General features: G+C 37.6%; 1 long non-coding RNA gene across 1 annotated transcript; it reads right to left on the bottom strand.

Annotated features, from left to right (window-relative positions):
• Positions 1-7,063: 7,063 nt before the first annotated feature.
• LOC309714739 lies at positions 7,064-12,533 on the bottom strand. The gene is made up of 4 exons (XR_014279010.1): positions 12,425-12,533; positions 10,136-10,187; positions 7,528-7,623; positions 7,064-7,343 (listed from the first exon to the last, which is right to left on the bottom strand). It is a non-coding gene; the product is annotated as an uncharacterized lncRNA (long non-coding RNA).
• Between the last annotated feature and the right edge of the window lie 3,073 nt (positions 12,534-15,606).

Here is a 15,606-nt window from a genome sequence, read left to right on the forward strand (position 1 = left end):
TTGTCTTGTATGCCTGTGAGACTGGGAGGAAACTGGAACACAAGGCCAAGATGGAGAATATGTGATCGCCACATGAAAGCATTGTGGTGGCAAGTGATAGTGATTCCTAATATGAGGTGACAGTCCAACCACTTAGCTTTTGTCATGTCCACATAGATCTGGGTTACACAGGCCAATGTCTCCCACTTTATCCTCTGTGGAGTCGTTCATAATTCTTTAAATGTCTGAGTTAGACTAATGCATGACTGAGCTGATTATGTTGTAGCCCAAATCATTAAAACATGGAAATTATTGAATGTATTAACTTAAACTAATTTTATTTTTAACCCTTGAAAGAAGAAAATATGATTATTTATTTGTCTCTTTTGTTTGGTATGAAAATACAGTACTGTCCAAATTAAAACATAAGATAAAAACAGGAGTTATCAGTTCTATAGTCAGTTTCACATATGCTCTTTATACCACTAAATTTAAGTTGGGCAATTTTCCAAGAGGCTTAGCCATCTTGAAAAGTTTGAAGCTCGTGTTATAATACTCAGAAGTATTAATAAAGCCAAAGAAGAGGCAGACAGAACAGACTGCAGGCGAGCTGCTTCAGAATGAAAGGAAATGATGCTGAGAGAGAGAAGAAAGAGGATGTGATATAAATAAGAGGGGATAGAAAGAAAGAGTACTGTAGCAGTAGGCGATCCTGACAAGTAAAAATCCTGCCTGATCACAAGAGTTGCACTCAGATCAGATGCTGAAGTCAGCGCATTTGAAGCTGCAGACCTCATCATGGGAATACATTTAACCAAACCGAGGGAAGATGGAGGAAAAGAGAGAAAAGTAAGAGAGAAAACACAGAATGATATGAAGATTTTTGCTATAAAGAACAAAAGAAGAAAAAAATGGTTCATTGCCTGCTGGTTCGTGATCTACTTTAAAAGTGAAGAAAAGAAAAGTTGATGAAACTCGAGATTTACTAAAATATGAACAAGAATGATTTTTTTTTTAAAAAGGCAGACTGGATGCATCGGAGAGTATGAAGCTCTCAGCCAGATCCTTACATTTTCAGATCACAAGCCAGATGTATGCTAATGTACTACATTTACATAATGTATGTAAGTGTACGTGTCTTTGTATCACAGAGTATATTTAAAAGGTTGTAGTATTTTGGCCACAACCATGCTCGTCAGAAGTGAGCACAGTTGGACAAGAAAATTATCAACTAACATTAACCAGCTTGGTTGGCAAGCTGTATCTATTGCACAACTTCAAATAAATACTTATTAATGCAAACACACAAAACGCACATAGACTTCACTTCAATGGTTTTTGGACACACTTATTATTTTTCAGGTAATTATCTTAAAAATTCTCCAAAAGACACCAACAAGCCATCACCAGCTCATGGTCCACTTCAAAAGTTTGAGTTGGTAAAGGTTGGGTCTAGCAGCCTGCTAGTTTCTACTATCAGTTGTTAACCTTTTTTTTTTTTTTTTTTTTTTTTTTGGAAGTATCAGTTGTTAACCTAATGAAGCCTAAGCCACTTTCCAACGCTGTTAAGCTGTTTGTGTCATCACTGGTCTAGTCCAATCACCTTCTTCTGGCTTTCTCCAGGCCAATCAGCATTCATGCCGCGTACTTTAAATCTCACTGCGCATCTGTCTCCTTTGCAGACTCTGTTTTGCAACCCACCTCCTCCCCATCTCCTCCTCTCATAACTCAAGTTCCGTTCAAGCCACCTTCATCTCCACCACCAGCGTCTAGGCTCCAGGGGGTCCTGCTCTAATCCCTTTCACAGCTGGCGTTCTATTCTGCCGAAACGGGCCATCAGGGTCTAGCTGCCAAACACCTATCTATATTCTGTTCATCAATAAATCATGTTCATTCTTTCTAATGATCTGTCCTTACTGAACTACAGTTGTTGTTCTGTTTTTGGTAAAGTTCGGCGTTTTTACAATGTGTGTCTCACTCACTTGGAGCCAGCTACAATTGGGCGCTCACACATTTTTTTCAGTTCTGGAGGTTTCTTCTTGGGTTGATATTTTTATGAGTGAGACAAATATAAGTTCAGGAATAGAAATACTGAGCAGGGAGACAATCCTGATGAAGATGTTTAGGTGGACATACAGGAAAAAATGAAAAAGGCTTAAGTGTTATAACACCCTGCCATTATAAGTCAAACTATAATGAACATTGGCCTCCAACAGTAAATGTCAAGGGCAGAAGCAAAGTCAGGGAGACAAGCCTATATACTGTAAAAGACGCTATTTGTCAATGTTCTGCATCCCATTACAGACTCTAATTTGCAGCTGTAGCACAGCGCTATTCAAAAAAAAAAAAAAAAAACAGACTCTAATACAAGCCAGATAATCTCTACAAAGCTGCTATGCCTCCAGTCCTCTTTTGCATTTTGGAAGCATCCTTAGGACATAAAATGAAAAATACTATTACCGCTTGGATTCGAATCAGTGGTGTCTTCAAATGGCTAACATCATAACTGTTAAACTTTGATCTTCTTTTTCTGACTCCTCTTTTTTAAGGCAGATTTGAACTTTTATGAGAAGACACATTTTACAAACTGAATTATATGTCTTTTTCCGCTGAAGATGCCTCATATTTAAGCAATATCACTTATGCAACAATGGAGTTCTCTATATTTAGTTCATCTTGATCAATGCTCAATGATAGAGCCATTTTCCAGCTCCAGGCATTAGAGCAGCCATTAGGGTTTCTCTGATGCAGCACTTTCCGTATAAGTGGACAATTTTGCTGACTTTCCCGTTGCAGGTCGATAATAAATTGGATTCTAAGTAAACACTGATGAAGCACCTTAAGCAGTCGGTATTGGCAGTCATAAACCCTGCTCTATATTTCAGCGATTCCTAATCATCAGTGACAAATATACTTAGGAGCACCTTTGGGGCACATTCGACAGAGGCGCTGTGTGCACCCAACATGACATCCACTCCCCACTGTTGATCAACCAGCTACCCTGACCTTCCTCCACCTTCTTGGCTCATGTTGCCATTTCAAACTATATTTTCACAGTAATCCACTCATCTGACAGTATCTTCGAGCCCTTTCATAATAATCTTTAATAAGGACGACCTTTTGATGCCACAGTCAGCTTCTCTGGGCTGTCTGATTTCGTCTAAGCATGCCGACAGGCTAGTAATCCTCTCATCTTGGCTCCCTGTGATATCGAGGCTTAATTTTCTTCAGGCTGTGGTTGCTCTTAGTAATGAACTTCGATTTTTTTCTTCCTACTCCAGCAGATTGAGAGTCAGTGTTAGGACTGATTGTCAAACCCCTTAAAAGGGAAATGATACTTCACACAAACTGTGGTAAACCTTTCCAAAAGGGGACCAGAACCATAGCTAGTTACAGCACAGGCATTTCACCAGGAAGTCAACTGTATTCACAAGTCTACTCACAGATATTTTAGTATTTCAGCATTCACTGTGTCACTTTCCTAAGAAGAATATCAGACCGTTTCAGGAAAATGCTTCCTGTTGGGTAATAAAACTTAACATATATAAGAGTTATATGTCCCCAAATTTCCCATCAGGGCAGTATGTGTCAGCCTGTGCTTCAGTGCTGAGCAGCAAAAACTGCCTAAGCTGAGCTGATAGATGGTTGAGAGCTGCAGGCATCTAGGACTGCCAAGCATCACCGCTCAGCTCACTCAAGTCTCATGCTTGAAGCCCTAGGTTACACCAAAGAGGCGAGCTACTGGAGCACTATCAGTATTCTCAGAGATTATAATGTCATTATAAGCTTGTACCACAGAGAATTGTACTTGGGAAAGACACATACACACTTCAAGATGGTCCACTTTAAATGAAAATATATGCAGCTACATTCAGACACAGTGCCAGTGCTTTAGGGAAAGACAGACAGGTAACGCATCAATATTCTCATCACAACTGCCACAGCCAGTTGTAGACAAGAGGGGTCTCGTCACTTAGCCAACATAATACTCTTGTGTCCGGCAGCAGTCGTAAGAACGAGCATTAGTCTTGGCTCATTTAGAAAGTCATAATCTGGGGGGCATTGCAAATTCTGTAATTTTGAAGTCATTGAAATAAGACAAAAAGTATAAGTCAGTTCAGAAAAAAAGTGTCAACACTTGTTTCAAATCAGGCAAGGTGACGGCAAGAAGGGAAAAAAAATCTGGCAAGTCATTTCAAGGCCGTTCCTGGTAATCAACACACAGCTGTTTACTCCAGGGAAGACACCGAGTGGTACTAACAACCAGCCAGCACCATATGTGTGAGCTATTAGTGCTCAATGGTTTAATCACTATACAAATCCAGACTGTTACTATACTGTGATGGAAAATGTGAAAATTCATACTCCTGACTCACCTTTAACAGATGGTGGAGTTGCATTTAAATCGAGCTGTTTATGTCTTTTTGATCGGGGGGAATGAAGTTCACGGATCCAACTTGGTGGCAAAACCGTAAGCCACCCAAGATAATTGAACTAAAACAATCCCCCCAAATAATCTGCACTTGGCTCTTTCTAGTGGGTGAAATATTGCATGGTGTCTTTTCTTTTGCTCCCTTCCTGCCAATTGAAGCAATGCCAACCTGTAATTCTCTTCTCTCCTCCAGATCCCCACACTGACATCAAGTGAAACAAGTCCATCCCTCCTCCCTCTGGAGGCAAGCTGCCAAATAGTTCCATTAGCATGCCTCTGGAGGAACCAGCCAGGGCAATAACGTTGCTCATTCCCTGCAAGTCAGATGGGAAAATGCTGCTGCAACAAGGCACCACAGAGAGTCACTTTAGCAGCGCGATTCAATTGCAGAAGGTGTGAACAAATGATATATGGCTTCATACAGATGAGACCATTGTAAAAGTTCCACTTTTAATGCAATCATGTTGAACTACTTCTGCACTTTTGATTCTGCCCCAAAGGAAAAAAAAAATATTTTGAGCGTCTGGAATTGGTTGGTAGCTAGTTGTCTAAGAATCCATTGACAGAAACAGTAAAGTATGGAGAGCCAGAGTAAATATAACTGGAATCACTTGTAAGCAATGTGGAAAATAGCAATAACCAAAAGAATTTAATGATATAACAATTAACAACTTGGTCTTGTGGGACTGGCTTGGTGCGTGCACTAATCTGCTACCAAAAACAAAGCCCAAGAGCTTACTTTTAAAGTGCAATTAAATTATGTAACTTTCAAAAGAACAAACACTCCTACACTGAAAAAAATGTTTTGTTCAATTTACTCAATTTTTTTATGACAAGTGGTTGCACGAAATAAATTTGTTTGAATCCAGAAATATTTTTTAAGTACACTGAATTTAATTTAAGCGAGTAAAACCAACATATATTTTTAAGCTACTTTAACTTAACTGTTGTGGATACGTCTTAGTCAAATATTATTAGTAAGTCCAACTAAGGTCGTGTTAAATGTACCAGAATAATTTGTTTCCTTTACACTTATGTCCCAAACTTATATTCAAATCAATCAAATTGTTAATTTCTCTCTATTTCAATTAAGTTAAGTTTACTTAAAAAATATTGCTTACCCTGATTTGTAGTTTTTAAAAACGTCAATAATGAAAACTACAACATTCTTTCACATCATTTATTAATGCAAAATTTGTTGCAAACAGAATAAGAATCCAAATCTCTAAGGGAAATTGCTGCAATTTGTATAATACAAATTACAAAACTTTTGCCTATGAACTAGTAGCTTTAAAAAGCTGTATTCAAACAAAACAGAAACAACAGACAAGAGAAATGTTAACCAATGTTTCTCTTCCTCTAAAAAAGAAAAAAAAACCAAACTCCTTACATAAAAGAATAAAACACTACCAGCAGTATAAAGTATCACAATTAGAAACTGATGCATCCACAAACTAACCAGTTTCAGACTTGCTGTTCTGCGATCCATATTTAGAAATTGCATTTTAATAAGGTAATTAGACTTAAAATTAAACTTGTGTTTTCCTTACTGCTTATTGACCACTGTCTTTCCATTCTAGTCCTTCCTTGAAGATTCTGAATGTTTTACATATTTTCTGACCTAACATACTCGCTTCAAAACAATTAATAGTCTTTAAAGTGTTACCAGTGTGCTGCAGTGTGGTAATCATGAATGGTTTTTTTTGTTTTTTTTATCCGGTTGAGTTAACACTGATTATACGCAGGGCAGCAGCTATAACTGAATAATTACAAAGTTGCTCTTCAAGCTACTCAAATGTACCACACGTGAAACATTCATTATTGAAAGTTAAAATGTTCAATCGAAACATAACACAGAACAAATGATGGTTGTACAAGAGTTTCACTCCTATTCACAAGAGCACCAGTCATTGGTAATTTACATAACAGCATTCTCTTGATGTGTTATTTTAGAAATCTTCCTATCCAGTAGCAATTTTGTTCTTCAGCCCAAAGACTTTGGGGGAGAGCTTTTCAAATTCAAATTCAAATTCAAATTTTATTTGTCACGTACACAGTCATACACAGTACGATATGTAGTGAAATGCTTGGACAACTGCTCGTGACCTAAAGAGAACAAAAAAGGAAAAGGCTATGAATAAGATAGGAAATAAATATGAAAAATTAAAAAGGGTAAATTTAACTAGGAAGGAATAAAATATAAATTAAGGTTAAAAATGAAATAACTGTACAACACAAATTAGAATGAAGGGTAAATTTAACTGGGAAGAATAAGATAAAGATAAATATATAAATTAAAGTTGAAAATAAAATAACTGTACAACAAAATACACAATACACAATATAGAACTATATAAGAATGTATGAAGAAATCTAAATATAAATAAATATATACACAATAACAGCAGCTGTACAAGTATTAACCGGAAATGAAGAATATAGTGACCAGTGTTGTGCAAAAACAATGTCCAGAATGTCCAGTGTGTGTGTAAGAACTATATGTGTGGGTCAGTACTGTGTGGTGGTGTGATTGAGAGACCGTATCGCCTGCGGGAAGAAGCTCCTCCTCAGTCTCTCTGTGTTGGTCTTCAGGGAGCGGAATCGCTTTCCTGACCTCAACAGAGAGAACAGTCTGTTGTTGGGATGGCTGAGGTCCTTCACGATCTTCACCATCGAATCCCATCAACACTTTCTAAATGAATTCATAATAGTCCTTCAATTCCTTGGGGAAGGCTAGGTTTAGTGCATAGATTACTTCAAGCATCAATGCACAAGCTTGGGCCAGAGATCCAATGTTGTCCATGACTATCTCCCCTTCAACAAATATTCCAATGTCATCATAATGTCCATTTTGTCCATCCTCCCTGTTGATGACATAAATGCCCATGGTGTGCTTCTTCAGGTCTCTCTGGATATCATCTCCTTCAATGTCCTAAACATTTAATAAAAAGGTAAAAGAAAAAACAATTAACTCTACAATTAAATTCCAATCTAGTCGTTGTGTGTGTGTGTGTGTGTGTGTGTGTGTGTGTGTGTGTAATACACACACACACACAGATATCTATCTAAAAAGTGTGTGTATAGATGACTTGCTTACAATGACTTAAATGACTTACAAAGAACTCCCGAATAAGGCTTCCGTCCTCTTCACCAAGGTAGAGGCAAAGTGCCCTGAGAACTGCTTCCCTTTTCACTTTAACATCACTTTCAGCCTGTTTAAAGAGAGTTGCTGATTAAACCAATTTGGAAAAAAGAACAATGTCTGACATTCGCAATAAGTAAATTTTATCATATGTCAGTTCAAACATAGTAAATAAAATTTATATATGAAATTTCAAAATTTAGATTGCTTGGCTGGTCACCTAAAACGGCTTATTGGACTCACCAGTGACCTGCCACTTAAGACAAAAGAAATCCAAATAGAATTTGCAATTAGGGCTGCTCAATTAATCAAATTTTAATCACGATTACGATCTGGGCTTTCAACGATCATTAAAAATGACTGAGCCGATTATTAGCCCCTCCCTCATTTATCCGCGACACCTTAAAGGCCAGTCCGTGAAAATATTGTCGGGCATAAACCGGTCCGTGGCGCAAAAAAGGTTGGAGACCGCTGATTAAGAGGACCCGAGGGAAGCTCGGAAAGCTAAGCAGAAGTTATTTGGAGAGGAGAGTGACTGCTGTTGGTTGAAAAGAGAGGTTAAAAAAAAAAAAAAACTTCAGTGGTGTTGCACACTATTTTATATTATTTTTTAAAGTCATTGAAGCCGGTCAGAGCAGCACACTCCGTTTTGTGTAACTATTTTTAAATCCCTGTAGAACCTGAACCGTGTAAGCTAGCGCAATAATTTTTTTTGCATAACCGGAGGAGTTGTACTTACATCTTATGCCATCAGCTTGTCCTCGGTCATGGTTTCCTTCCACATATAGCTTTGCAAAAACTGCATAGAAAGCGCTTGCAGGAACAAAAACATAATATTCCAGAAACACGCTTTGCCGATCCGATCAGCTGTTCGTAACACTTCCCACAGTGAATCAGACGTCAGCACGAACTATCACATGTCGGCCATTTCCTCCCCGAAACCGGAAGTGACGTCATTTTCGCGGAAATGTAGTTTTTTACTTGTAGGCCTTAAAAGCCTATACTGGTCATGTTTGACTTTTCTGAATAGTTGCTGGGATGCTTAGAACTCGAATTGCACTGCTGGAAATCGTTTATTTTGATGCACCTTCTGTTTTCTTTGCAAATTTGCATCATAGGATTGTTTTTTGGTGTATCTCCAAAATAAAACTATGAAGACACTCAAAATAAATTTCCTGTTGTTGTAAACTATTTTTTGCAACTTTTTTGTATTTAAAGTTTTGAGGGATAAACCTCTTAAATTTCTCCAAGTAGAAATATATGTAAAAAAACAAAACCGATTTTCAATTTTTTTGTAGTTTATTGCAACTTTTTTGCAATTTATGTAGTTACTATGGACATAATGCATACATATTATTAAAATATGGGCTATAACAGTTGTATAGCAACTTGAAATGCTCCCACAAATGGCACTACAACATGTAAAAAAATAATATAAGCTCTGGCGGACTTGGTTCTATGGTAGGTCTTAAAGGGTTAAATAAATATCGTCAAATAATCGAGATCTCAATTTCAGTGAAAATAATCGTGATTATCATTTTTGCCATAATCGAGCAGCCCTATTTGCAATATTCAGATTTACCTCTTGCATGATCTGCAAGTGGTGGGCAAGTTTCTGCCCAGAAACACCGCCCTTCTTCTGGAAAACTGTCATCAACTGAGGTGTAATTCTGTCTAACTGTGCCGCGAAGGTCATCTCCAGTTGAAGTGTTGTAATACACTGGAATTCAGCATTTACCTGTATCACACACACACACACACACACACACACACACACACACACACACACACACACAGAAAAAAAGAAGACTGGTGCTTAATCATTGGTATGATTATTTTGTTATTTCTTCATTAAATGCTACAATGCAATTGCCATCACTTCATAAAGCATGATTATCATATGGGTTAGTATACAGTGCATGAAGGATGTTACTACTGTTAATCAAAGAAGAAATGAATGGCATCAGTCCATTTAACGGGTTTAAAGGGTTTTAAAAAGCAGATATTTGTCTGTTTCAGGTGGTTGGCAACACATTTTCCTGTGCTCTTTGTCCACTGGTGGGAGTGTCTCCCCTGTGAGGTCAGCGGGGCAGAACTCTGCCATCAGCAACAGAGAGCAGAGAAAATTTAGATGTGCAACTAAAAACATGCGTGCCATGTAAGCCCCAAACATCTCTGAAATTGCTCTGCAAACTTCAGAGTACTTATACTTCAGGAGTCCTGTGGGTACCGTAAAGACTCATGTATGCAAACAAACCACATTTTTTTTTGCAATCTGATCCTTTTTCTCTTGGCTGTTTCCTTCAGGGATCACCACAGTGAATGATCCACCTCCAGCTAACCCTATGCTCTGCATCCTCTTAACTCACAAGAACTAAATTCCTGTTTTTCATTTCACTTTCGCAAGTTTTTTTTTCTTTTGTCCTGGATAAAAGAAATTTAATCATATATATTAATTGATATTAATTAATATCAATATTAATAATCACAAGAACCCTTAAGATGAGATAGATAAACTTGTCCCTGCAATACTGTGACAAATACTGTTGTGATAAATATGTAAGGAATTTGCATGTACTTACCAAAATAACACCATCTTCTTGAATAAACAGTAACACATAAGGGGAAGAAAATCTGCCAGAAAAGGAAGACAAATAAAAAAAAAAAAACTTTAGAAAGACAAACAATTACCGTTTCCAAGCCATTAGTGCATTACTTCATGATACTCCCTTGTAACAAAACAAATCTTACTTGTGCCTCTGTGCAAACTACAGATGGCACGATACCACTTTTTTATGTCCGATACCGATATCATAAATTTGATTATCTGCCGATGCCGATATGAATCCGATATAGTGTATTTTATAATAAATAAAACTGTTTTTATAAATATTTTGCTGCATTTTGTATAAGTTCATACTCAGTTTTAAAAACAAAACATTAAAGCTATTCTGTTATACCTGTATGCAAAAAATACACTGCACCCAAAATATTTTATACTTCAGCAATACTGATCAACCTAAAAAACTTACACCATCCTCCTTATTCAGGTATTCTAAACAGTACATAGAAATATTAAACTAACTAATAGGACTGCCAACTCCCAGCAAAAATATTAGGAAACCACCCCGCACCCTCCGCCTGATAATGCTTAATTGACGTAATCTACTTTAATGCACAGAAATCAATTATTTTTCTATAATAATTTGATTCAACATTTTTCTTCAATACAGTTGCAGACAGCGCAGACAGCGTACCTTCCCAAAGGAAAAAGTGCTATATGTACTACTATTACTAGGGCATATATTAGACTTAATATTTACTACATACAATAATGGATCTCTATACATTTAACCAGATCACCACTTTGGTAGTAAGATTTAGAATAATTATTTATTAAAAGCTAGACATTTTAAATGAGAATAAGAAAGAAAATTATGTCTTTGTGTCTCCCTTTCCCTGTTAATGCCCTACCTGGCCCCTGGCAAAACTTTGCTAGATCCGCCCCTGCACAGTTACCAGATGTCAGCTACCTAAAAAAGGATCCTGGAGTTATTTGTCTCTCAGAAACAGTTCATAACTTCCCTTCAACTCATTCATGTGACCTAAAATGTAAACCTGTTTCTTCATTACCTGTTCAGCTCTAATGATTCAGTAAAAACTTCTCCTGGTTTCACCTTCATGTTTCCTTCTCACCACATATCCAAACTATCATGACCAGCAGTTATTACGGCTGTGGCTCCAGAAAACATAAGCGGATACTAGAAGTAATATTAAAAAAATTCTAGCAACAGCTTATCAAGCTTAAACGTGCTGCTGTTGTTTATCTGCCGTTTTCCTCTTTCTAGCGCAAACTGGGTGACTAACAAATGAGAGAGACTAGCGACAGAAAAGCCGATCAGCTGATAATCGATCAGTTTCATGATTGAAGTAGCAACAGGAGAGGGAGGGGGGAGAATGAGGGAAGAAGTTTTAGCTGTTCAGCATGAAGACACCGAATAACTCCAGCTTTGTGTCTTTTTTCATTCTAGCTGAAGTATAAAACAAATCGCTTCCTTTCCCCCTCAATACAAAACTCCGACAGCCAGTCCAGCTGTGGCTCCATACATCGGTTGTTAAGCTCAACATGGAAATACTATGCAAACATACAGAGATGAACTTACACACTTGCTTTACTTCTCTGTGTTAGTTTTCTCTGAGATTAAATGCAGCGGTTTGGAAGCACGTAGCGAGGCTTTAAATGCTAAACCAGACCGCTGACAGGTCTTGCACTCAACAGCTCTATCAAGTGAAGCAACTTCTTTTCTGAGTTAATTTCAGTTCTGACAAACATCACTCTCAGTGCCTTTTGATCTCACATTTTTGGCAACCACTGAGTTATTCTCCTCCACAGTTTACAACCATTATTTTTTTCTGCACAAAAGACGTTGTGCAACGCCAATCCTACTTATTTCCTACTGCACCCCTGACTGTGCAGGTGCGTTCAGAAGCCCCCTCCCCCGCCCGACTATTCCTTAATGCCAATGTTGTGGCGGGAGGGACGATTTCTCCACTTAAAACTGCAGGCGACTGTACAGTGAACTTTACAGCTAACTACAGAGAAATTGCCTCGTTCCATAATTTGTTAGTACAGAGTGTGCCACAAGAACTAAGCTAAAAACATATGACATTTTAACGCATCAATACAATTACTCTTTTAATAGAGCAGTAGCTAATAGAGCACATAGCTAGCTTAAGTCAAATTCATGACAAAGTTCAGAGGTGTACAACTACTTAGACTTCTTTCTCCATGTGCACACGTCTTAAAGAGTCAACATGCTTTGACTGAGGTAAAAAAATAAAACAAAAACGACCGTAAAAGGTTTACTTACCGAAGCTAGACCACCTTTATATGAAGTTGTGCGATTAACTTGAGCCCGCTTGCAGCACACAAAGAGTCCGCTTCTTCAGTCCGCGCGCAAAATGGTGGCCTGTCCTAACGCATGCGCAAAATGGCCCAGCAGGAGGCTATGAAAAACATACTTAAGCATTTTGAGCTACATTTAATTAACTAAAATTAATTGGATTAAAACGCAGGGAATGTATTCTGGAGTTACTCGAATTATATATGTAGACAGGAATTACTCATTTGAATTGAAAAGATATACCAAAATATAATATGCTATATTTAAAAGGAGACAATATCACTTTTTTCAGTGTACAAATGAAAAAAAAATGTTACTGTATGTGCCTACAGTAGACCAATGGCCAGCATCTTATGTTGTGGAAGGTAATTAAAATACAGTCAGGATAATGGAAATAATGCTAAATAAAAATGTGCCTTTTTTCCTTAAAAAACCCAAACAATTAAAGTACATGGATTGAATATGCTAATATGATGCTGCAAAATGTAGTTGAACTGCCAGGACAATTAGTTTAAGTTCACACTTCCTTGCATCTGCTACAGTGAACCAGAATATGCTGCATTGCTTTGACCGATATGACAAACCTGACAGTATGTTCATCTTTTCAGTCATTCACCACTCTACCAACTGAAAGATGACAATGTAATCTTGTAATATGTGTGTAGGTTAATGTGACATAAAAGCCGCATATCCCTCTTCCTCTGGTGCTCCTACTTACAATAAATATTCATGATTTTCACCAGAGACTCTACCATGAAAATTATCCCTCTAGTTGGCATTACCACTTGGCTTAGTTGTTCTTGGATCATTCTGGTTATTTACCATCTTATTTTTTTTTTCAAGTTTGTTATGATAAATGTGTGCACTGCTGAGCCGTAGCATTCTCCAACTGAAGAACTGAAAAAGCAATTGAACATGCAGTTATTACACCCACATTGCGTGTGGATTTCTTCACAAAGGCAATTGGGAGTATTGATGGGGGAGTCTAGAGAACTGACTTCTGACAGGAACGTTACAGAATCATCTTGAATACTTGAAATAAGTCAGTGGAGTCAACACCTTCTGGCTTCTGTGATACTTTCTGTAGTTTTGACTCGCAAAACAGCAAACACACTGAAATCATCAACATTTGTGCCAAAGATTTTACATGTATTTACTTTTTTCCCTTTCTGCTAATGCAAATCCAGTACTTCAAATCACATCTCTTATTTGTGCCAAAATAGAATAAATACATTGTTGCTGTTTGGCATCACTGTTATTCTCTTGGAAGTCATGGAAAGTGCACCCTATTATCATTCTTAAGTTTTACATATCAAACATAATAATAAAAAAAAATGAATTTGGTCCTTAGCAAATCATAAAATTAGATAAATTCAACCTCTTCTAATGAACAACACATGATAAATTTGAGGGTTGATGACACTGCTGATTTGTTGATCATTGTTCACACTGCCAGGGAGAAAAGACTACACCAATGATATTAGAGAACTGATACCCATCTATCTGTGAAGAGTGAAGGCTATTTCCAAAGAATCAGTGAGAAGAATTATTCAACTGGAAAACATTCCAGATAGTTGCCACTCTTCCTAGTAATGGATGTCCCAGTAAGGTCAGCCCATGTAATGTTCAGAGAAACTGCAAAAATCCAAAGAGCTATATTTCAGATTCAGCAGGCTTGGTTAGCATGTTAAATGTTAAAACAGCTGAATAAGTTGAACTTGTTTGGAAAGGTTGCAAGAAGAAAGCCTCTTTTCTCTAAAAAGAGCATTGCTGCAATTCTTAGCATCACAATATTGCATCTGAAAAAACTGAAAAAGGACTTCTAAAACAATGTCCTTTGGACAGACAAGACTAAAGTGCAGATGTTTGACAGTAATGCACAGCGTGATATTTGAAGAAACCAAAATACAGCATATAGGCAAAAACTCCTGATCAGAATGAACCAAAAGGTGGACCCAAGAGGCCGACTCACACAAATGGAGAACACTGAAAACAATTTCATTTGCATACAGTGAAACAACTACTAAAGTTAGTGAGGCACAATAGAAGCAGATATAGCGAGATAATCTGAAAGAGGGAGAAAACCAGAGCTCGAAATAAAGGATTGGCTGTAACTAAATTAAACAGAGGAAAAACAAATAGCACTTAGGTGTCACACTGTAGTATGAGAGGAAAAGGGTTGCAAAGAGAGGGCAGGGAGATGAGCAACTGAGAGCAGGAAGACAGGTGAGCAGGAAAGCCAGATGGGTTAATCCAGGAGGATTAAGGTTTACAGTTTTTCTGAGAGTTTGAACATGATTTTGTGAATCTGGAAAAAGCAAAATGAATGGGAAACCAAAGGAGGATAAAGGTACAACTTGTAGCATGGAAATAAGATCATAAACACAATGACGATCTGACGATGAACTGCCACTTGGACTGCTTCTTAAATACTCTCTCCTGATGATAGAGGTCAGACACAGCTGAGGAAGACAAACCTCTTCACAAGTGCATTTGGTCATGGAGGAAAGCAAAAAAGAAACCAAAAATAACTGCCCCAGCCTGCCCAGACACTCACAAGCTTCACACCAATTGTCAAGCAAGGAGGTGGAGGGCTATTAATTTGCACTTGTTTTGAAGCCATAGGACCTAGGCATCCTGCAGTCATTGAGTTGACCATGAACTCCTCGGTATACGAAATTATTCTAGAGCCAGATATGAAGCCATTTGTCTCACTGCTAAAGTTCGGCCTACATTGGGTCATGCAGTAGAACTATTAAGGCATAGAAAAGGTATAGAAGTAGAAGTAGTAGAAAAAATATACAACAATCTAAAACAGAATGGATGAAAATTAAAAGAATCAAGGCATTGCAATAGCCTAGTCAAAGTCCAGCCTCAACCAGATTGAAATGTCTTAAGAGAGCTGTGCATAAATGAATGCTCACAAACATCAGTGAACTGAAGCAGCATTGTGAAAAGTCAAAACTCTTCAACAAAGATGTGAGAGATCGATATAGTGATAGAGAAAAAAACATAGTGGGTTGCTCTTAGCTTTTTACACACTGCCTCTCCATTTTGGCTTCATCTTTTTTTAAACAAATCACGAAACAGTGGAATCTGGTTTGCTGCTTTACACCTGGGGTTTGATTTAAGTAATTTTAGGAGCCCCT

The sequence above is a fragment of the Aulonocara stuartgranti genome, assembly GCF_965226115.1.
Source record: "Aulonocara stuartgranti genome assembly, chromosome: 9".
NCBI classification, from domain to species: domain Eukaryota; kingdom Metazoa; phylum Chordata; class Actinopteri; order Cichliformes; family Cichlidae; genus Aulonocara; species Aulonocara stuartgranti.